At 37.7% G+C, this 25,275-nt stretch overlaps 1 protein-coding gene across 5 annotated transcripts in view; it reads right to left on the bottom strand.

Annotated features, from left to right (window-relative positions):
- Nucleotides 1-25,275, bottom strand: part of LOC109548747 (uncharacterized) — a 680,792-nt gene that overhangs the window by 654,983 nt on the left and 534 nt on the right. Inside the window, exons 2-3 of one of the 5 annotated variants that reach the window (XM_073804973.1) lie at nucleotides 25,089-25,231; nucleotides 20,386-21,157 (exon numbers count right to left, since the gene is read on the bottom strand). The gene's annotated coding sequence lies outside the window, so the exon portion shown is untranslated. Of the gene's footprint in view, nucleotides 25,232-25,275 lie in introns of those variants that run through there. The other 4 variants (XM_073804974.1, XM_073804975.1, XM_073804976.1 and 1 more) reach the window with 4 other exon arrangements.

Raw genomic sequence — 25,275 nt, 5'->3', positions numbered from 1 at the left:
TTAGTTGTTTTTCTGTGGTTTTATCTTGTTCCTTCATCTGGTATATAGCCCTCTGCCTTTTCATCTTGTCTATCTTTCTGTGAATGTGGCATGAAATACTTTTTTTTCCTGCATCTATTGAGAGGATCATATGGTTTTTCTTTTTAGTCTATTGATATGGTGAATTACACTGATTAGTGAACATGAACCAACCCCACAGTCCTGGGATAATCCAACTTAGTTATGATGTTTTATCCTTTTTATATATTTCTGGATTTTATTAGCTAATATTTTGCTGAAGATATTTGCATCCATGTTTATGTGATATATTAGTCTTAAATTGTCTTTTCTTGAAATGTCTTTGATCTGGAATCAGAGTGAATGCTAGTCCCATAAAATGAGTTGGGAAGTATTCCTTTCTCTTCTATTTTCCAAAAACATTTGAGTAAAATTGGTATATTTCTTCCTTAAATGTTTGGTAGAATTTACCAGTGAAGCTATCTGAGCATGGAGTTTTCTTTGTAGGGAGGGTTTTAATTACAAATTCAATTCAGTCTAACAATGTCTGCCATCAAGTTGGGATGTTTGAAGCATTTATAGTTAATGTACTTATTTATATGACTGAATTTAAACCTACCACCTTGTTATTTTTTCCTTTTTCTCCAGCAGTGGACTGTCATTGTTTGTTACTTTATGGGTAGTTTATGGTGGGATGTAGAGGGTTCTTATTTCTCCTGCCCATCCTCAGCCTTAGGCAGGCCATGTGTACCCAGGTGTTTAGGTGTAGGCTTTCCCAATTCTTCTGTCCCTCCCAGCTCTAGGAATCAAACTCTTGGGAGTCTTAGGCTGGAGAAGGTTTTCTGCCTCTTCTCCAGCAGCATACAGCTCTTCTTCCCAGTACAAGACTCGTGGTTGGGCAGAGGAGTTTCCTGTCCTTCTCACTGTGGCATATGGCTTTTGCTTCTGTCCCTTCCTCAGCAGCACTATACCTATGCCTGGGCCCTGGGAGTAGAATGGTTTCCTGCCCATTCCCCAGAGGTTTACAGCTTTTACTTTGCATGTGAGAAAAGTCTAGAAAGTGGACAGATTTTCACCAAGGAGCATGCTCTTAGATCTCCTGGCCTGTACCCAAGATTGTACCCACAGTCTTTTTTGTGAACACCAGGTAGAGACCAATGGACAAGAATTGACAAATTAATGACTCAAAAGTTCCTATATACCCTAAACTGTCAGGGTAGCCCCCACTCAGCTTTAAGGTTTTGTTAAAACTTTAACTGTTTTCTTTTTTCTGCTTTTATGACAACAACCTCTTCTGTCTATGCTCTGCAAAAGGTGAAACAGGTTGTCTGTGCCATTTCTCCATGGCGAGACTTGTCACCCTTTAGAATTTACCTGTTTGCCTTGCAACCTCAGTTCTCTGATGGGTTTGATAAGTTATTACCTGGCTTTTTTCTCATTGTTAGGATGCAAGTGACACTTTTTTTTTTTTTTTTTGGCCGTGGGAGATGTGCAAGGAGATAGATGAAACAAGACTGGCAAAATGAGTGATGGCAGATGGAGATTAATATTATTTTCTTTTCTAATTCTGTATATGTTTGAAATTTTCCAGAAGAAAAAGTTTTTGAATAATTGCCTGAAGATTGAAACACTTTAGAGATTAGGCTTCATATTCTAGAAACTGCTTTATAATTAATATTTATTCTAAAATAGAAGACTCTTTGATAAACTGTATTTATAAAGTAAAGGATTTCACCTCTGAAAGCAGAAGGATGTTAGAAAGAGTGGTGAGGAATTTGCCCTAATAATTAACTCAGAAGCTCTGATTATTGCATTTCCATCCCATGACCTCTGCAATCTTCTTGTTTGCCAATGTTGCTAACTTCACTCAGTGTAAAGAAGTTAATTTTCTTGTCAACTGAACTTTGAGTCTTTTTATTACCAGCTATTACAGATACTTGTTTAGATTTCAATCCTGGGAGAAAAGACCCCAAGGATGAAGAAATTTTATTAAATACTCCAGCCCTTAATAAAAAGATTCTATTTCTAATTTTATTTTTTTATTGAAGTATAGTTGATTTACGATGTTGTGTTAATTTCTGCTGTACAGCAAAGTGACTCAGTTATACACATATATACATTCTTTTTTTTGTATTCTTTTCCATTATGGTTTATCCCAGGAGATTGGATATAGTTCCCTGTGCTATACAGTAGGACCTTGTTGTTTATCCAGTCTAAATGTAATAGTTTGAATCTACTAACCCCAAACTTCCAGTCCATCCTTCTCCCTCCCCCCACCTTGGCAACCACAAGGCTGTTCTCTATGCCTGTGAATCTGTTTCTGTTTTGTAGATAGGTTCATTGTTTCCATATTTTAGGTTCCACATATAAGTGATATCATGTTATTTGTCTTTCTCTTTCTGACTTACTTCACTTAGTATGATAATCTCTAGTTGCATCCATGTTGCTGCAAATGGCATTATTTCATTCTTTCTTATGACTAAGTAGTATTCCATTGTATATTTGTACCGCATCTTCTTTCCTCATTCATCTGTTGATGGACATTTAGGTTGTTTCCATGTTTTTGCTATTGTGAATAGTGCTGCTATGAACATAGGGGTGCATGTATCTTTTTGAATTATAGTTTTGGGAGGTATATGCCCAGGAGTGGGATTGCTGGATCATATGGTAAATCTATTTTTAGTTTTCGGAGGAACCTCCATACTGTTTTCCATTGTTGTCTGTACCAACTTACATTCCTACCAACAGTGTAGGAGGGTTCCCTTTTCTCCACACCCTCTCCAGCATTTGTTATTTGCAGACTTTTTAATGATGGCCATTCTGACCAGTGTGAGGTGGTACCTCACTGTAGTTTTGATTTGCATTTTTCTAATAATTAGTGATGTTGAGCATCTTTTCATGTTCCTACTGGCCATCTGTATGTCTTCTTTGGAGAAATGTCTATTAAGGTCTTCTGCCCATTTTTCAATTGGGTTGTTGGTTTTTTTGTTGTTGACTTGTATAAGCTGTTTGTATATTTTGAAGATTAAGCCCTTGTCAGTTGCATCATTTGCAAATATTTTCTCCTGTTCCATAAGTTGCCTTTTTGTTTTAGTTTTAGTTTTAGTTTTTTTATGGTTTCCTTTGCTGTGCAAAAGCTTGTAAGTTTGATTAGGTCCCATTTGTTTATTTTTGTTTTTATTTCTATTGCCTTGGGAGACTGACCTAATAAAACACTGATACAACCTATGTCAGAGAATGTTTTGCCTATGCTATGCTTCCTTCTAGGAGTTTTATGGTATCATGTCTTATGTTTGTCTTTAGGCCATTTTGAGTTTATTTTTGTGCATGGTGTCAGGGTGTGTTCTAACTTCATTGATTTATATGCAGCTGTCCACCTTTCCCAGTATCATTTGCTGAAGAGACTGCTTTTTTCCCATTGTATGGTCTTGCCTCCTTTGTTGAAGATTAATTGACTGTAGGTATGTGGGTTTAGTTCTGGACTCTTTATTCTGTTCCATTGATCTGTATGTCTGTTTTTGTACCAATACCACACTGTTTTAATTACTGTAGCTTTGTAGTATTGTCTGAAATCTGGGCGAGTTATGCCTCCTGCTTTTTTTTCCTCATGATTGCTTTGGCAATTCTGGGTCTTTTATGGTTCCATATAAGTTTTTGGATTATTTGTTCTAGTTCTGTGAAAAATGTCATGGGTAATTTGATAGGGATCACATTAAATCTGTAGATTGCTTTGGGTAGTATTGCCATTTTAACAGTATTAATTCTCCCATTCCAAGAGCATGGGATATCTTTCCATTTCTCTGAATTCTGAATCCCCTTTAATTTCCTTTATTAATGTTTTATAGTTCTCAGTGTATAAGTCTTCCACCTCCTTGGCCAGGTTTATTCCTAGGTTTGTTTTTTTTTTTTTTTTTTTTTTTTTGGTGCAATTTTAAAAGGTTTGCTTTTTACATTCCCTTTCTGATATTTCATTATTAGTGTAAAGAAATACAACTGATTTCTGAATGTTAATCTTGTATCCTGCTTCTTTGCTGAAGATTCTCCTATTTCTTAAACCACTCTCTCTGGCTTCTTTTTCTTTGCATAACCCCAATGCTCCTTGACTGCCAGTCCACTCTATAGCACTGACCATATATAAGGTGCGTAGTATGTGCCAGGCGCTGTGGCAGATACTTTTATACATATTACCTTCACATCATACAGCCTCTCCTCCATTTCTACAGGTTCTCTTGTTGACCTCATCTGTTGCTCTGCCTCAAATCTCAATTCTAGCATCTCTAGGTCTGCCCTTTGTCCACAGGTCTAGGGCCACATTCCCAACAGATGGACTTCTTCATATTGTCCTCTCTTGTTCCTCAAACTTGATATGTCTGACATAGAAATACTTATGCCATTCCAGCTGCCATTTTATATCATGCCAGAAAATATGTGCTAAAAAATTACCACAGAAAATATTAAAACATATTTCAAGTCACACTAAATATTGAAAAAATTCTATATACCTCAAATCCTACAAAGTTGTATTTTTTAATGATGTGACATTCCTTATCTATGTTATTGACCATGCTAAAAGGGAAATAACTCTTACCTTTTGGCAAAATAGCTGAAGAATTATCACAAAATATATTAAATACTCACTATAAGCTGAAAATATGAAAATGTAATTCCTAAAAAGGATGAACTCTCAAGAATTTGGGGGAAGAGCTTAATAAAAATCATTCTCTAAGTTAACTTTCACAATGTTAGAGTGTTCTCCCAAATTAAACTGCTCCTTAATTTTATCAAAGGGAATAAATATAAAGATAACTTTGGGTATTTTTTATTGTTGTCTATAATGGTGTCATGCTATGTAACTGAAGAGTAATGATCATTATGAGTAATGATCATTAAAATAAGAAAGCCAAAGAGTAATGTTTGTCAATATTTATCAACTTTATTCATATCAGAAGGTAACTTGATTGACCAATTCAAGCATTTGAATCAGATTCACTTTGTCTTTTTTTTTAATTTTTTCTTTATTTGTATTTATTTTTGGCTGTGTTGGGTCTTCATTTCTATGCGAGGGCTTTCTCTAGTTGCAGCAAGCGGGGGCCACTCTTCATCGCGGTGCATGGGCCTCTCACTAACGTGGCCTCTCTTGTTGCAGAACACAGGCTCCAGACGCGCAGGCTCAGTAGTTGTGGCTCATGGGCCCAGTTGCTCCACGGCATGTGGAATCTTCCCAGACCAGGGCTCGAACCCATGTCCCCTGCATTGGCAGGCAGATTCTCAACCACTGCGCCACCAGGGAAGCCCTCACTTTGTCTTTATATAATAGTAAGAAGCTCTTCTGGTTTGATGACAACTCTCCACAGGTCCACCCAGCTACCTTTCCTTTTTGCTGTACCAGATGGTCCTTCTTTTTTTTTTTTTTTTAATTAATTAATTAATGGCTGTGTTGGGTCTTCATTTCTGTGCTAGGGCTTTCTCTAGTTGTGGCAAGTGGGGGCCACTCTTCATTGTGGTGCATGGGCCTCTCACTATCGCAGCCTCTCTTGTTGCAGAGCACAGGCTCCAGACGCGCAGGCTCAGTAATTGTGGCTCACGGGCCCAGTTGCTCCGCGGCATGTGGGATCTTCCCAGACCAGGGCTCGAACCCGTGTCCCCTTCATTGGCAGACAGATTCTCAACCAATGCACCACCAGGGAAGCCCAGATTGTCCTTCTTATTGGGAAGAAATGCAATCAAAAACCAACTCCAAGATAACTGAAAAATTGAATTCCTGTGCCTTAAAGCTAAGACCTGGGCCTTCAACCACAGGTGACTGATCCATTTATAACACAGCCCCTCCCTAGGGCTGAACAAGCAGAATCTAGTTTCCCCTTTCCCTGCCACATCTTACAGTCACCTTCATTTGTGTAAAATTCTGCTTGGTATGACCTAATGAAGTGTTCCAATTTTTATTACAGGCCTAGAATTCTGCTCTTCATTCAAACAGTAAATACATTTGCATTTGCCTGAAATACTTGAATGGATTTTTTATAAAATTTATTTTAAGAAAAATTATCAATGTCTTGTTAAAATACTTGAATTTGTAAAAGGAGAGAAAAGTCCATAACTTTGTTATTTTAATACAGCTGTTATCATTTTTTTGTGTTCTAGTCAAACTGCTTTGCAAAAGAGTGACAACAGTTGACAACTCAGGAATGTATGTATACAGTGGCAATTTTTTTCAGTAAAAGGCCAGACAGTAAATATTTCAGGCTTTGCAGGCCATACAGTCTGATGGAACTATGTGACTCTGCTTTTGTGGTACAAAAGCAACCATAGACAATACAGAAACAAGTGTGGCTCTGTTCTAATAAAACTATGAACATTAAAATCTGAATTTCACATAATTTTCATGTGTCACAAAATATTACTCTTTCTTAATTTTCTCTCAGCATTTAAAAATGTAAAATACAGTCTTGACTTGTGGGCCATACAAAAGTCAGTAGCAGGTTGGCTATCCCTGGCTCATAGATGGCTAGCCCTGTTTAAGACCTTATCTCTAGTTGTGAACCATGTCCTGAGCTCCACAGCCACAATTTCGGCTTTTTCCTGAACATCCCATCAGCACCTCAAACCAAAACCATTTCAAACCTAACTCAGAACATATGTCTCATCTAAACTGTTTGCTTGTCTCAAATCTCCTATTTCTGTTCATGGAACACTGTCTCCCAGTCATCCAGACCTGAAGTTTAAAAATCATTCACTACCCTTGTCAAGTCCTGTCCTGTCTCAAATATGTCTCCAGTTTGCAATTCCCACACCCAGCATCCGAGTTCAGGCTTTCATTGTTTAGCCTGCATTGTTATTGCAGTACTATAATTGGTTTCCATGCTTCTAGCACTCCAATGTATCTAATATATTGTTGTCAGAATACGCTTCCTAAAGGGCTGCTCTAATTATGTCACTACGGAACACTATCTTAAAACTCTGTGTAACTCTATTGCTTGTCAAATTAAATACAAACTTTTCAACTAGCTTTCAAGACCATCCAAAACATCCCAAATATCTTTCTAGTCTTGCTTCACCCTAAACCTTTGTTCATTCATTCAACAAAAGTGAAGGAGCACCTATTAAGTACCAAGGCACTGTGCTGGATACACAAGGGGATACAATGATGAGCAAAAACCCCATGACCTCTGCCTTCATAGAGTTTACAGTATAGTTGTGGAAAAAGACATGAGTCAAATAATCACTTAAAAGGTATAAGAAGAACATGAAGCAATATTTTCAAAGTACTGAAAGAAAAGAACTTCAAATCTAGGGCTTTACATAAAACTAAACTATTATCTAAGTGTGCGGCTGAAATAATGATTCTTTCATGCACATAAGCATCAGAACATTCATCACATAAAGACCACCTTTGAAAACACTTCTAGAAGTGCTCCGGCAATAAAAAAACAAAAACAAAAACCTCTGGAGGCTTTGAGATCTATGGGAGGCAGGTCTACTTTAAACTTTGATAGGCCTGATTGTGGTGATATTTTACAGCTGTATACATATGTCAAAGCTTATAAAATTGTACTTTAAATATGTGCAGTGTATGTATGTCAATTATACCTCAATAAAACTGGCAAATATTTGGTAGGAAAAATATTTTAATGTTAATGTACAGTTTAAAGTAAAAATAAAAGGAAAAAGAGAATAAAAGATACACCTAGGTTATTTTTTAAATCCATAAATAAATGTAAAAATATGACTGTGACTATAGAGAGAGCATAGATGCTCCACCCCTTTTCCCATATCTTGCCCTATTCATCTCTTCCATCTTAGGAATGGCTGTTCCTAAGTTATAGCCGTTCATAATTAACCAGTGATCTAGTAAACAAAATGTTTCTCTGAGTTCTGTGGGGCGCTTTGCAAATTAATCAAACCAAAGGAAGAGTTCATGGGAACCTTCAATATACAGCCGGTTGGTCACAAGCACAGGTAACAACCTGGGCTTGCGGTTGGCATCTGGAGTAGGGAGGGATTAGGGAGTACTGTGGAACTGAGCCCTCGACTTGTGGAATCTGATGCTGTCTCTGGGTAGATAAGGTAGAATTGTAGAATACCCAGCTGGTGTCAGAGCATTGCTTGTTAGAGGTGTGGGGACAAACTCTCCACCCCCATAACTTAGAATTGGGTGCTCAGAACTAACCCCCCCCCCCAATTTACAAATTAGGAGCCTGAGGCACAGAAAAGCTAAGTGTCTTGCCTGAGGTCATACCGCCAGTGAGTAGTAGAACTGGGATTACAAACCAAAGTAATCTGGTTCAAGGGTCCACACTCTTAACTATGAAATTAATAGATGATGAGGGAAGAGAAAGAATTTCAAGCAGATGAAACAATACATGAAAATACCCCATGTGCTTGGGGAGTATGGGGATTCAACGTAGGCCAGTGTGGCTAGGGCAGAGAGGGGAAAGAAACGTGAAGACCTCTCTGAGAGGAAGTAGAGGCCTATTATGCAAAACCTTCTAAACCAGGTTGCAGAATGTTGTCTTTATTCTTAGAACAATGGATACCATTTAAGTCTTGTAAGTAAGAACTAATAGGAATTTTGAAGATATTATTTTGGTTTCAATGTGGAAAAGAGATTAGAGAGGGCTAGAGTGGATGTGAATAAACTCATTATTGCAGTTGTACACTTGAGATATGTTGATAGTTGAACTATGATAAAAGTCAGCTTGGGGCTTCCCTGGTGGTGCAGTGGTTGAGAGTCCGCCTGCCGATGAAGGGGACACGGGTTCGTGCCCTGGTCTGGGAACATCCCACATGCCGCGTGGCGGCTGGGCCCGTGAGCCATGGCCACTGAGCCTGCGCATCCGGAGCCTGTGCTCCGCAACGGGAGAGGCCACAGCAGTGAGAGGCCCGCGTACCGAAAAAAAAAAATTAAAAAGTCAGCTTGAAGAAAGAAAGGCAAGCTGGAAATAAACATCTTACTGCATAACTCAGAAGTCTTTTCCTTTGTAATAATTAGAGGCAGATTGATATTGGGAGGGAATGGATCTGCTCCGAAACTCTCAAGGTGATGGTAGACATAAAACTCAAGTTCTGGTACAGTGAAGCCTGGAGGAGACTGCTAGTGTCCTGCCCACTCTAAGCAGAATTTTTAAAAATAGGCTATCTTTGGAGAAGAGCAGACAGCCTTCTCCCACAGAGAAAGTATTAGAAGAACACAGAATATGGCCCCTAGTGAATAACTATTGTTCAATGTGTGCCAAGTGAAATTTTATTATGTACTTTGTTTAAATACTTTCCATAAGAACTCATCTCCAATCTTATAATGGAAGTCAAAGGGAAAAATAAATTCCTACAACATTTAACTTGGAAGAGATACTAGATATTATGTAGCCACATTCTTCTTACAAACGAGGAGCCTCATCTAAGCTGTGATGTTAATAATTTAATAAACAGTAAATTAACTTGAAAAGTACCTGGCAGAACATGACACATTTAGCCACTTAATAAGTAATATTTATTAGTATTATGCTTAACATCACTATTTTTGATAAATATTATGTTAACAATAAGAATTCAATAGATGTTTATTCAGTGAGTTCTATGTGTCAGATGTTGGTCAAGGCCTGGAATATAAAAATAACTAAAACACTATCCTTATTTTGAACTTGATATGTTCACATCCTACTGATGATTAAATAAAATACGTAAAAGGCTAGATTACAACGTGGGGGGATAACTGCAACATAGCAAGTATTAAAGCATTATTTTTAAAGTTTTGTGGGAATTCAAGCCTTATTACTCACAGACCCCATGTTCTTCCCACTCAACCATTTTGTCTATTCATATAACCCAATACACACACACATGTATACATACAAACTCAGAGGCAGGTTAAAAATAATACACTCATATTCCAAATTAGAGAAACACCGAATTGAAAGTGAAATTGGTTTTAGCAGAGGGATTTTCACAGCGTGGACACTGTGAAAATCAGTATTCGAAGCTTAAAGCTTTTGTGGTTCAAAATTCAACAAAATGGCATATACCTCACAGGTTTTTCCTTTTATTTTAAGAACAATTTGGATCCCAAAGAGAAAATAACCAGATAATAGGCTATCAACCTAAACTTTATTTGGATTTTTATGTTTGACTGGGAGAATCCATGCTTATAAGGATTATTTTTGTTTAGATTAAGATCCCACCAACCTCACACACAGCAGAGTGTTAAATATATTAAACTTGAGAAGGTTTTCTGATACATGTAGTAGAGGACATTTCTTTTCTGCTCAGCATCCTTTCCTTTGGATTAATATGAAATCTCATCCATTCCATATTAATAGTTTCAGTCCATGCAAATCAGGTAAGACTGTCATGACTCAAACAAAACCTATTAAAATATCTCCAGATCATCAGAGATTTCATATCTGGTAACTAGGAGGGAGTGTAATGTTCTATTTTTCTGGACAAATGACTTTTATAATGAAGTAGATTTGGAGCAACACTAGGCACCTTTCCATTTTGATATTCTCTTTCTGAGAATGAGGTCAGGCAAAGATGGATAATCTGAGTGATGGAAAGAAGTAAAGAGTCCTAAGGATATCATTTCAACCCTTGTATCTAGCTGTGCCTTAAAGCTCTAGCTCCTCCCACTGAAATTTCCACATATGGGAACCAAAAGAATATGTTTTCCACTTAAGCTTGTATGAGTTGAGTTTCTGTTGTTTGCAACCAAATGGTCCCGATGCCTACATGCTGGTAGTACATAACATTTATTGCTATTATTATTTCACAATTATTCAGCACCAGCAATACCTCAAACAAAGTACTGTACAATATAACAGGTTTAGCATCACAATTCCTATCATCTAGGAACTCATTTAAATTCGGTCATGACACATATATACAATGGAATATTACACAGCCATAAAAAGAAACGAAACTGGGCTTCCCTGGTGGCGCAGTGGTTGAGAGTCCACCTGCCGATGCAGGGGACACGGGTTCGTGCCCCAGTCTGGGAAGATCCCACATGCCGCGGAGCGGCTAGGCCCATGAGCCATGGCCGCTGAGCCTGCGCGTCCGGAGCCTGTGCTCCTCAATGGGAGAGGCCACAACAGTGAGAGGCCCGCGTACCACAAAAAAAAAAAAAAAAAAGAAACGAAACTGAGTCATTTGTAGTGAGGTGGATGGACCTAGAGTCTGTCATACAGAGTGAAGTAAGTCAAAAAGAGAAAAAGTCAAAAAAAAAGTCAAAGAGTCTGTCATACAGAGTGAAGTAAGTCAAAAAAAAAAAATCTTATATTAACGCATGTATGTGGAACCTAGAAAAATGGTACAGATGAACCAGTTTGCCGGGCAGAAGTTGAGACACAGATGTAGAGAACAAACATATGGACACCAAGCTGGGGGAAGCCGCGGGGGAAGCCGCGGGGGTGGTGGGGATGGTGGTGTGATGATTGGGATTGACATGTATACACTGATGTGTATAAAATTGTTGACTAGGAAGAACCTGCTGTATAAAAAAATAAATAAAATTAAAAAATTAAAAAAAGAAACTAATACTAAACTTTCTTTGGGTTATTTGTATGGAAATATGTTAATATAAATGTTTCAGACATTACATGAAATTCCTAAAAATCTTATATATTCTGGTATAATGTTATAAGTCATAATTCCAGTTATTACTTTAAAATGTATATCTCAGAAATAACTAAATTTCCTTGTCAATTGCATTATTATGAACTTTCATCAAATCTTTAACCGTGGTCATTTTTAAGTCTTTTGTCATTTACAGACAGTCGTGGGTGTACTCTGATGCTTTTGCAAAAATGTTCCCATAAAAGGGTTTCATCTTCAAGGAATTCACTGACAAGTACAGGTTTCTGGTAACTGACTATACTGCTGAACTGAATGAATAAGCATTTAGAACTCTAATGGAAAACTGATGAATTCATAAAAGTGCTAAAAAAGATCAAGATGAAAAAAAAATTAATTACATGGGACTGAGTTAACTGATGAGGATGATTATAATTTTTGTGACTTTCTGTTTGAATAAAAAAAGATGTGATGTAAATTTATGTAAAAAGAACTTAATGTAAAACAATGCCACTCTTCTCACATATTTTTTCTTGTTTTGGAAAATATAGATATTTTCTGTTAAAAACATGATTTATGCTGACACATAATAGGTTGATTATTGTTATTATAAGTGAATTAATAAATATTTTTAAGTTTAAAAAAAAGATGCAGACGTAGAGAATGGACTTGAGGACACGGGGAGGGGGGAGGGGAAGCTGGGACAGACTCAGAGAGTAACATTGACATATATACACTACCAAATGTAAAATAGATAGCTAGTGGGAAGCAGCCGCATAGCACAGGGAGATCAGCTCAGTGCTTTGTGACCACCTAGAGGGGTGGGATAGGGAGGGTGCGAGGGAGATGCAAGAAGGAGGGGATATGGGGGTATATATATACGTATAGCTGATTCACTTTGTTATAAAGCAGAAACTAACACAACATTGTAAAGCAATTATACTCCAATAAAGATGTAAAAATGATTTAAACAAATAAGGCCATGAAAATGAGAAGGATATTCACTTGTCAGGAAAGAAGGTGAGGTAAATAGAAAGACTGTGATACTACACTGATCTCTCTGATGTGCTTTTCCTTAGACATTGCCCTTACCCATTCAGAGGACAATCTGTAGTAATTTTACTAGATTAAAGCAAGTTTGAGAAGGTAGAATAATAACCAACAAGAGGATAACTCAATTGCCATATACTCATAAAACTAGAATACAACACCAGTAAAATAAATGCACCACAGCTCCACACGTCACATTGATGAATCTCAAACACAATGTAGAGTGACAAAGCAACTTCAGAATACTACAAAATCATAAACACTTAATGTACCACTAGAAATATATAAACAGAGTAAAACTATAATGAAAATTGAGGAAATGATCAAATTAATATTCAGAATAGTAGTTACTCTTGGTAAGAAAGGAGAGGGATGTGACTGGAAAGGGGCAGATAGAGGCTCTCAAAGGCATGGTTAATGTTCTATTGCTTAATCTGGGGTGAGAGCACATAGGTGTACTGGTCCCTATTGCTGCTGTAACAAATTATTGCAAACTGAGTAGCTTAAAACATTAAAATTTATTATCTTTCAGTTTTGAAGTTTAGAAGTCTGAAATGGGTCTTATGGGGCATAAATCAAAGTGTTGGCAGAGCTGAGAGCTTTCTGGAGGATCTAGAAGAGAATACATTTTGGGGCTCTTCCAGTGTTTAGAGGCTGCTGCATTTCTTGATTTCTGGCCATACTGCTCCAACCTCTGCTTCTGTCATCACATGTCCTTCTCTGATTCTGACCTTCCTACCTCCCTATAATAAGAATCCTCGTGATTACATTGGGCCCACACAGATAATCCAGGATAATCTCCCCATCTCAAGATCTTTAACGTAATCACATCTGCAAAGTCCCTTTTTCCATGTAAGGTATAATATTCATATGCTCCAGGGATAGTACATGGACATCTTGTGTGTACGGTGGGGAGGAGGGCAGGGATTATCTTTCCAACACAATGAGTGTTTGTTTTATTTCTTATGTCTTATTCATATTTTATATATATTCATAGTGGATGCCGTAGTGTACCTCTCAAAATTCGGTTCAGGCCTAAGGCACTCATGCCTTCTGGGGAACCTGGCAGCTGACAGTGCCCTCTCTAGGAACTGCCCTTAACCAAAGAGAGGCACTTCACCCAATGTTTTCCCCTTCTCCAGAAGCAGCAGATACAGGCAGATATAGGAGTATAAAGGCCTGCCCTCCAGAGCTGCCCAACAACTCCCTCTGCCCAATCTTACTTCTTTTCCTCCCCTTACAGGCACTGATCTCAAGAACATGTCACAGTAGATTCCCTGAGCATAAATCTCCCTCTCAGAGTGTGTTTCCTGATCTACAATAATATCATTTTGTAAAGATAAAATATTTCATGATCATTTAAAAGAATTTAAGGACTACTTAGGGCACTAGTAGGGAGTAAATAAATTCAGAAACAAAAACAAGATGAATTGGAGTAAAAAGAAACTGGAAGCACTAAGTCCAATTTAAAATCCTATGGAAAAGGACACAGGTACCCCAATGTTCATTGCAGCACTATTTACAACAGGCAGGACATGGAAACAACCTAAATGTCCAACTATAGATGAATGGATAAAGAAAATGTGGTATATATATACAATGGAATATTACTCAGCCATAAAAAGGAACGAAACTGGGTCATTTGTAGAGATGTGGATGGACCTAGAGTCTGTCATACAGAGTAAAGTAAGGCAGAAAGAGAAAAACAAATATCGCATATTAACACATACATGTGGAATCTAGAAAAATGGTACAGATGAACCTATTTGTAGGGCAGGAATAGAGATGTAGACGGAGAGAACGGACATGTTGACACTGTGGGGGAAGGGGAGGGTGGGACAAATTGGGAGATTAGGTTTGACATAAATACACTACCGTGTGTAAAACAGATAGCTAGTGGGAACCTGCTGTATAGCACAGGGAGCTCAGCTCGGTGCTCTGTGATGACCTAGATGGGGGTGAAGGGCGGGGAGGGAAATCCAAGAGGGAGGGGATATAGGTATATGTATAGCTAATTCACTTCATTGTACAACAGAAACTAACACAACATTGTAAAGCAATTTTACTCCAATAAAAAATAAAATAAAATAAAAATAAATTTGAAAAATAAAATCCTATAGATATCTAGATACCTAGTAAATGCTTTGATTGAGGAATTAGCAGTAGATTTCAAAAGAATTAGATAAATCCAACATTTCAAAATAACTTTCAATATGAATTAGCAACTGAATGGTTAACACTTTTAATTTGGACTTTTGGATTTAGTCCCAACTCTGCTTCTTAACTTCTGTGAGCTGAGGTTTTCTTACTATGAAATGAGATAATTGGCTGCTGATCTCTAGTCTAAATAGTTCTAAAAATATTTTAATCCAATCACAAAAATAGTATTTACACCAATTAAAAGATCTGAAAAATGAGAACAGACATAAAGCAAACAATTTGCCTTTGAAAAAAATGCTGAATCTTTTGTTCTGCTAGCTATTAGGTGCTCAGCATGGTTCCTGTACTCTAAAAGAAAAAGTATGGAAAGTCCAACCTCTCACAGAGGGTCAGTGATAATTCAAAATCTACATTTGAAAATATTTTCCTCTCTACTGACAAAAGTCTGAATAGGTCCTGACTTTCATATTTTACACTGTGTAAATTTCAAATACAACATAACTAAAGAAGATTAACTCAGTATATCTCTTTATCTACTACTTCACTTGGAATATTAATACTGAATGTGTATATTCATGCCATGACCTGTTTTAGAATAATACCTTTCATGCCTATTATGTCATTAGGAATAGTATATAAAATATTCTATATTGTATATAACTATAATCTATCCACACAAGTGAGGATTTATATGGCTAGGGAAGATACATTATATGAACTGGTAAGCATAGACAGATGTTCCCTGCAATCACTGAGCCATTTGGTTTGGAGCAAGCCCTAGTAGCATAGATCTAAACCACCACGGGCTCACAGATTGGAGAAAAGTCCATTGTGGAGTAAACACTCATTTATCAGCAAGTGTGTGTAGTGCAGGACATGTGACAGACATTTCATCTGGAAATCTAGCCTTGGCCTAAAGCCCCAAAACAACTTTAGAACTCACTAGGTACTCTGAACTGAAAATAACACATCCAAAGCATAAGAACCAATTAAGAGACAAACCAACCAACCTACCTCTTAAGATTAGGAAAAGTACTGCTTTAGACTTGCTCTTTAGTTTCCCATGTCCAGTTTGATATTAGCCTCCTAGAACCATAAAGAAAAAATGGTTTTGAAATCATATTTGGGCCTAAATCATAACTTTGCCACATTTTGGTTTTTTGAATTTGGATGATACCTAATTATTTTAGCTTCAGCTTTCTCATTTGTAAATCTAACTTCCTCATTGAGAAAGAAAAATGAAATAATTAATTTAAACTACTTTAGGATTCTAAAAGGCTATGCAACTGTGTTTCTGTTCTTGATGAAGTTGGTTTTGATGGTGAGGGGTTGACAGTGTTACCACCTTATTCATAATCAATAGAATCAAGACATTAGAAGAAAAAGAAAATGCCACAACAGCAGCATGAAAGAGGAGGCTGGTGGGGCAGGCTTTTTTTCCATTCAATAAATGACTAACAAAGGCAATTACATTGGAAATAATATTAATATGGGATTTGTATACTAAATCAATCCACCTTCTAGGCAGCCATCCTAGTTAACCAGTGAACCTAGCCCTTCTTCCCAGATGTGCAATTCATAAAACGTATCAATCCCATAGGAAACAGTTAACCAAGCCATGTGCCCATTCTTGTATATGTCAAACAACAACAAAAAACACAAAATCACTAAATTGATGGTCTCAAGATTATGTTTCTAATAACTGCAGAAAAATGCTAGCACAAGTTCAGCTCTTGTCAAGCCATTGGTTCAAAGGCATAACAGATTATAGAAAAGGAGAAAAGAGGCTAACTTAGAATATTATAAATGACACTGTCAGTAACCAGAATTCAAATGCTAGCTGTTCCATGAATGAACTGTTTTACTTCATATAAGCCACTTTGCTTGGCTGGGCTTCTGCAATTACAAATGCATTCTTTGGCTTATTTATTCAACAAATATTTCTTGATCACATACTAAGTACCAAGCACTGCTTTAGTTGCTAGTGATTCAATAGTGAGCAAATACAGATATAGTTCCTACCCTCATGGAGTTACTAAAACTTGTTTCACTTTGTAAATCAACTATGCCTCAATTAAAACAAAAACAAAAACCTGCTTCACTGGATTATTGTGAGAATGAAACAAGTTAATATACTTAAAATATTTTGTTGTAATGTACTACAGGTAAAATCTAAATGCCTCAGTGCTCACCACTCTTTAATTTATTTAGGTTTTGAAGCATTTAGAAAAGTATAGAGAATAACATAAACCTGTATGTATCTATCCTCCAGCTCTAGTCAATCTTGCCATTTTTGCCTCATTTTGTTTCTTTGCTTGCTTTAGCTCTCCTCTCCCTCTTTTTCCCAATCTTATTTCCCTTCCTTCTTTCCTACATGTAGCTACTATCCTGAATGTTGTGTTTAACATTTCTATGTAGTTTTTAAAAAATAGTTACTACATAAATTAGTACCTTACGGTAGCATTGTGTATTTTGGAATTCCATTTAAATTGTATTACACTGTACACATCGTTCACCAGTTTGCTTTTTTTCATTAAAAATTTTATTGGAGATTTTAAAAAATATTATCATAGTACTAGTTCATTCATTTTCAGTGTTATAGAGAAAGGACTGGCAAACTTTTTCCATAAAGGGCCAGATGGAAAATATTTTAGGCTTTTGGGGCCATATTGGCTTTGCAGCAACTACTCTGTGCTTTGACACAAAAGTAGACATACACGACACATAACAAATGAGGATGGCCATGTTCCAATAAAACTTTATCTACCAAAATAGGCAGCTGTGGATGGTAGTTTGCCAACCACAACTGCTGAGCAGTAGTTCTCAACCTTGACAGAACATTAGTGTTACCTGGAGAGCCTTTTAAAAAAACCCATGCTAGGTACTGAGACTAGATTGGTTAAATCAAATCTCTGAAGGTGGCCCCCGGCACTACTGGCTCCCCACTCCCTTTTTCTCAAGAACTTCCAAGGTGCTATTAAAAATTTTTACAACTGATATGCTAATCTAAATTACTATAGAAATCAATATATAGATTCAAATATTAAAAATGTATTTCACCTTTGTCCTCTATACTATAGAATTATGTAAAACTGCTTGTTAGTAACATAAATTATAATGTGTATCATTCATCAAATCATTCTAGTTATTTCCAAATCATTTACTGAATTTTACAAATTGCCATTACGATCTTTTATTTTACATAGGTGTCCCTTGCTGAATGATACCCCTCTCTTAGCCATGACTTGACATAGGAAACTATATCAAACTGTTTCAATAAACTCTGCACTAAACTGAGAGTAATCAGGCAACTTTCAGTCTCAGTACATAAAGAAGTTCTCTTAATATTGCTACGAAGCACGGGCTCGCTGCCAGATATGCATAGAAGTCAATACTATTGCACCGGCCTTCGAGAAAAGAAAGAGCTTTACTGCAAGGTCGACCAGCAAGACAGGAGGCAGGGCTCAACTTTTTGGAATTATGGAGGACAGGCTGGTATGCACAACTGCTGGCGGGGCAGGTTTCCATTGGAGAGCTTTACACTTGGCCATAGATGGTAAGGTATGTAATGGTGGGTTTCAGCATCGGATCTTCCTGGACAATGGACCCCTTTTTTCTGAAAGGGTTCCAGTGTTCAGGTTCCAAGGGGAGGAGATGTAGGTTCTGAGTGTTATTTGAGGGGGGCTTTCCTTCTCTGCACATGTCCAGGTTACATGACTTGCAGTTTTGGCTCTGCTGTATCTGCAGGACAACTAAACATCCTTTTTATCAACAGAGAAGGACCAGTTTGAGCTGGTCCTGTGGTTATAATATTAATAATTTTAATTGTTAAAATATTGACCTATAATTTTTTTCCAATTCTCATATTACTGTCTAAGATTTTTACATAGTTATTAACTCTATTATCTCTTACAGGATTATCATACTTAATTCGGTTAAACATAATCCTACAATCCAGAAGAAGCACAACACTGCAATGATTATGACTAACTCTGTGTCTAGGCTTCCTGGGTTCAAATACCAACTCTTCAACTTAAGTTTTGAATATCTTGTTTATGTTTTAGTATAGTCATTTGTAAAATGAGAGTGATAGTGATAATTCTATGACCCAAATGTGATTCTATGACCCAAATATGTTAATATATGTTTATAGTGATGCCTGACACAGAGCAAGCAGTATATAATTTAGTTCTCATTTTTACTCTAAAAACAAATGTTGTGTGCCTGTGATGGAGGGTGTAAAAATGGTTTTAACAAAGTCATCCTATTAAATAGAACTGAAAATAAACAGGATAATAAAAAGGGCATCCTCTGGCTCCAAACCACCCATGTAGGTCTGCTTATCCTCTGTGACCTTGTGTCTGTCATGGAATGTCTCCTATGCTGGAAGAACTTGCAGCACCTGAGCAGGGACAAAGGTGGCCTCCATTACTGCTATTAACTGATTTCTGTTTCTTCATAGCTTTCTCAAAGTCCTAAGGAGATTACAATTCCCACAAGTGACCATTCAAAGGTGAATCCAAAGGCGAGTCAGCCTGCAGCAGGTGGCCACAGCACTGGGGAGGGAGTCAGACTGGTGCTGAGCATTTGTCCCCAAGGGCTGCTCCAGTGGGACAGAAGCCCATTTTGGCCTGGAGAACATTGTATATTGGGTGCTACCACATGGGAGCCACAGCAACCTGGCTTATAAACCTGTAGGCTGGCAGGTACCTGCACATACTTCCAGTGGTACCCACGTTGACCTCCACCACAACAAGGACCAGGTGATAGGCTCAGGCAAAGAATAGGCCAGTCCTTTGGGGGTTCTCTGGGACATCCAATGGCAGTGCCTGGGAAGCAGGATTTGGCAGATGGGCAGGACCCAACTAATCAAAATAGACACCAATCACAGGGCTGGAACAAGGTCCTGGAAGCCTCTCTCTGTGCCAGGAATTAACTTTTTAGTTGTTAGATTCTATATGGATGGGAGGGAGGGTCTCTAAGTCTACTTTTATTGACTATTTTTCTTGATTATAGTCCCACTTTTCTGCTTATTTTCATGCCCATTAAAAAAATTTACAGATATTTATGTAAAACAGCAATGAAAACAAAAATGTAATTTGTTTCATTTTGATTATTCCCAGAGAGTGTAAGCCCTTTCCTCAGTTAGGGTGAGGGTGATTATTCAGATTATTCCAAAAGTTATGTTGAAGAGAGTCAAGCCACACTTTTTTTTAGCTTTAATTCACCCATAATTAGCCCAACTCCCAACACATTAACTCTATGTCTTTTTTTTTTTTTAAGTATTTGAGTTGGGAGGAGGCTGGGTACTTTCAGATAATTTTGGCTCATTTTTAGATTCAACTCTGATAAGGCCCAGAACACCAAACATTGTGAGGATGTAGAGGAGTATACTTTTTATATCTATTTTCCAGGCTTTACTCCTTATTGCTGCTTTCTTGGCAATGTTTGGGTGTAAGTGGTATGTGGAGAGGGGAGAATTGTCAAGGTGCGTAATTTATTTTCAAATTTGGAGCTTATTCCAGTTATCTATTGCTCCATCACACATTACCCCAAATTTCGCAGTTTAAACATTTGAAACAAAGACATTTGAATGGAAATAAAACAATAAAATTTGAAATAAGATCATTTTATTATGTTCAGGGATTATGTGAATCAGGCTGGAAGTAACCTGCCTCCAGGGAGCAGGAATCTTCTAGAGGTGGCTCCAATCACACACACGCTTGTGGGTTGATCCCGACTGTTGGCTGCGAACTCAGCTTGGGATGATCCAGAACATCTCCACATGATCTTTCCTCATACCACAGCAGCTTTAGACTCCTTACATTGCAGTTGGGGTTGCAAAGTCATGCATCGCGAGAGGTCCAGCTAGAAGCTATAACACCTTTTATGACTTAGCCTCAGAATTCACATATCATTATTTTCACCATTGTCACAAACTTGACCAGATTCAAGGCAGGGACCATGAACACTACCACTCCGTGGAAGGAATGTCATTGTCACATTGTAGGAAAGATTCTGTAGGATGGAAGATACTGTTCAGGACATTTTTGGAAAACTCAATCTACTATAGTCTTCTTCCAAATTCCTGTGCATCCCACAAGCCCACATTACTGTCAAAATCTTGGTTGGTTTCTTCTCATCTCCATCTTTGACAAGCTAATTCTCCATCTGCCTGTATTTAGACCAGGTGCCTACTCCCAAGTGGGAAATTGCTGAGGCTTTCTGTTCATTTATGAATGCCTCATTTCTCTTTGAAAAGCAGTTCCTCAGGGTTTTCTTTCATTCTTCATTCCTCGCTGACCTCATTAAAAAATATGATTTTAACTTTGTTGAGGTTTTTCTTGTTGTTACCATTTGTCTTTCATGTACTTCTACATCTTAACTGAAAGCAGAAATCTCTCCTTACTGTTTGATTTTAATATCTTCATTTTTCATTTCTATTAGTTGTTTTAATTAACTATTCTTTTGTATTTCCTTGTTTTCTTTTTTATAACATTAACTATTTTAAACATACTTATTTTAGAGTATCTATCTGCTTGCTTTATTACATTTATTCTATAAAATGCATGGGATTTTTTCCCCCTCTGCTATCCCTGTGTCATGCCTATGTCATGGTAGTTTGTAATATGTGATCGCAGGTTCATTTTCAGTGTGGTTTTATATCCACGGGAGTCCTATGCAACCTAGATGGAAGTTATATCCCTCCCTCAGACCAAATATGTTCTTGCTTTGCAAGAAATCTCAAGGGCATCACTGCATCAAAACCACTTTTATGTTAATTTCTTGGCCTGGCATTTCAAAACTCTGAGGTTACTGTAAATTCCAACTCCTTAAGTAGAAAGAAGACAGACCTTGTGGTTTTTTTTTCCTAACCCAGATCACATCAATATTAAAAAGCTTCCTTTATATCTCTCACCTTTCTTTGCCCTGTTTTTTGATGCTACAACTCAATTGTGCAGACTACCTTTCTCCTTTGCTGGCAGGCTCTATGCTGGGATCTTCCAATAAGGGTGCTAGAGGGACACTGCAAGGCTGGAAGAAGCAATTCACTCTTTTTCTGCTGTTCTGTTCTCCATATGGTGGCAAGCAGATGAGCAGGAAGGAATCCTGGCAGTGATTACCACAGTGGCCACAGCCCTCTACTTCAGTGGTGAATGCCCCCTAGCCTACAGAAGTGGGTTCACCGGCAGACAGCTTTCCATCTAGCTTCTCAGTTACCACCATGATAGGCAGCATGTTTCTATGGCATCCACACTGTCTTCTCAGAGGTCTGAATGTCTAGTATGTAGGGCCTTCCTCTAAATGTCTAAATTTCTTCCCTCTTTACTTTTCCTCAGTCCCGGGCTGGTGGCAGCTCCCAGCAGTAGCTACATCTGTTAGACCTTCAAGTTTCCTTCTAGCATTAATCACTACTTACCTACCTAATGATTCCTTGTGTTAAATTTTCCCTGCTCAAATCACTAGTACACAGTTTCTGAACAGGCAAGAAAGATCTGGGACAAACTCTACCCAGTGGAAGCACTTCATATTAATCACATAACTGTTCTTATTAATCCCTCTCTTTGTGAAATGTAAATGTTGAATGAGCAAAGAAGGAAGGAAATCACTCAGTGTTCATTTTACTCAGTGGTACTGACCAACTAATGAAGCACATCACACACCCAAAAGTCAGAATAAACGGGTCACTGGAGATTCAGCCAAGATTTAAGTAATTTCCCCTTCTACTTTCCCTTTTATCTTTAAGCCCATCTTTGCATCCCTTTGTTCTTGGAAAATCACTTAAACGGTCCATTTACCTATTTAGTTATGCAAATGTAAAGTAAAAGACCACTGCAGAAATAAAGTCATTTGAGAAGAGTGATTTTAAGGAGCTAAACCCCTCTGTAAGATAATGCAAAGGCTGTCTGCATTGTAGGCAGAGTTGTTTCACTTGGACTTTTTTTGGAGAAATGTTTGTTTTTTAAGTATGAACTTAAGCTGTGACATGCCTGCAAAATGTTAGGACTTATTTTTATGGAAATATGCTCTTTTCAAGCCACTGTTGAGCATTCAGAAGCTGAAACTAGGTTTAGTGAACCTAAATTTTCACTTCATAATGAAGGTAAATACGTACAAAAGAACTAGGCAATGCTGGGTTAAGTTAAACCTGGATTGGACTGTTGGTCTTTTACACAGTTAAGAATTAATAACAAGACTTTAGAAATCATGATACTGGATTATTGTGTTATGGTGAGATTGAGGGCTCCGAATACAAACACTCCTAGCTGGTAGGGGATGAGGTCTCCCTGTAAGTCGGTGGATATTCTAACTTTCAATCATCCTGGAAAGAGGCAGATCATGGGACAGATAAGGCCTGAGAGTTTGAGAATTCATTCCCACGTAGGCCACACTTGCTTAGAGCCTGATCTCAAGTAGTAATGTGGGGTATGCCTGAATGCATGCCTAAGAAGTGCAATTTTGAAAAAGCTAACTTTTTTCATGGGATGCCAAGGATGTAGCTACAAACGAAAGAATAACTTGTTGATGAAAATCTCCTTTGGTCTGTGGATAATAATAACAGCTAATACTTATATTACATTTATGGTATTACAGATAATTACAGCATAATATACAGAGTACACGATTGGAATTATATGTGTAATTATATTATTCTAAGCACTTACTTTTATATTACTAAGCATTTGATTAAATGCTTAATCATTTATACTGACAACAATCCCATAAGGTAAATTTCATTATTATCTCCATGTTGTAGTGGTCATATCTAGTATCCTGTGTAAATTTGGTAATTCAAACAATGCTCCAATGAATTAAAAGGATGCATCTACATTGATAAACTCAGTGGACGAGTGTGGCAATGAGGAGCACAGAATTCTCCCCCTAACCCCGCAAAAAGCACGATGGTAGCAACCAATCTCAAAAGAACAAAAAGTGATTAATAGTCAATACACAGGGAGTTCTGAGCGAAGAGAGATTCCAATTTGGAACCAGATAATCCAAAAGACAGTTCAAGGTATAGACTGCATCCTGATGGACTCCAGAGCATCTATAAGAAAAACTCTTGCTTTGACTTCAGGATAAACTACGAGAGAGAAAGGAACTTTGAAAGGGATGGGGAAGACAGAGAAAGGTCCTATTACCTGGAAGGTGGGCACATGGGGTCTCTCTAGAAGGCTGACATTAAGTGCCCATCATTGTAAATAATCTATTTGTGTCTCTTACTGGTTACCTTAATATTCTGCCTTGGCAACTGCCATATAAATGAATTCTTTAGCTGTGATACACTTGTCAATTTTGTCTTTACTGATTTCATACCCATGCCCAAATGTAGGGTTGAGAAAGTGATACTGTATCCATTCAGTATAATTTCCTGCAGATTCATTTAAGGTGTGTGTATCAATAATATGTTCCTTTTTGTTGCTGACTAGTATTCCATAGAATGGAAATTCCATTGGAATAGAAATTCCAACTGGAATAGAAATTCCAGTTGCTTTAAACATGTAGAGTTAAATTTTAAAGACTATTTCACAAATATATTTGCTTGATTTCAGGGGCTGAAACGGGAAAAGAAAATACAGTCACTATTCAGGAAGTCATTCAGTCATTCTGCCAACATTCACTGATGGCAGACTATTGGGCCAAATATATCCCTAGACACTTGATTCCAAAAAAAGACTAAGACCAAAATAAAATCAAAATTAGTGAAGTAGCAGGGCTAAAGTTGAAACCCACGTCGGAATAGAATTCAGGAAGCAAGAAAATGAGTAGGTCAAAGAATATGTTATCATTAATAACAATTTTCTAAAATGTAAAAATATTCCTAAAAATTGGCATGTCTGGTTAGTTAGTAATGAAAACATCCTATCCACTAGACCAGGCGTTTACTAAGCCATGACTTACACCCGATTTTAAGGCCAACCACAGAAAAAAACCTAGTTTTAAAGGAGCACTTGAGGAGGGTGCCGCAAACCAAGTTGCATCAGAGTAGCTGTCTCTTCCCACCTACTACTGTTCTGGGAAGCACGCTTGGACTGGCAAGGCTGGTGTCCCTGAAAAACCTTAGCCCTCTAACATATTTCCTCTGGACCCCAACCGCTCCTCCGAAATTATTTGACGGTTCGATTCGAAACCGAACAAATAAGGCCAGTAGGGCACTGTTTATAAACTTCCCTACAATGTTGACAAGTATGGAGACTGAAACGCAAACTAGAGACGAGAGAGAAAAAATTCTTAGTGCTTCAAAACAACCACAGTCAGTTCCCTGACTCTATTTGCCACTTATGGTGTAATATAAACAAAACCTAAGCACACACCTCACAGAGAAGTGCCCCCTTCACACCTGATGACTCCTGGCCCGGGGCTCTAGGTAAGCCGCTCACAAGGCTTTGGTACAAAGTTCGAAAACTGAGCCTTGATAGTGTGACACCGGAGACGCTCGAGACCCAAAAGCGGGAAACTGCAAGGAAAAAAGATTTCCTAGTCAGGTCAATATCCAACAAA

The sequence above is a fragment of the Tursiops truncatus genome, chromosome 5 (genome assembly GCF_011762595.2).
Source record: "Tursiops truncatus isolate mTurTru1 chromosome 5, mTurTru1.mat.Y, whole genome shotgun sequence".
NCBI classification, from domain to species: domain Eukaryota; kingdom Metazoa; phylum Chordata; class Mammalia; order Artiodactyla; family Delphinidae; genus Tursiops; species Tursiops truncatus.
This window is presented reverse-complemented; position numbering and strand designations above follow the sequence as displayed.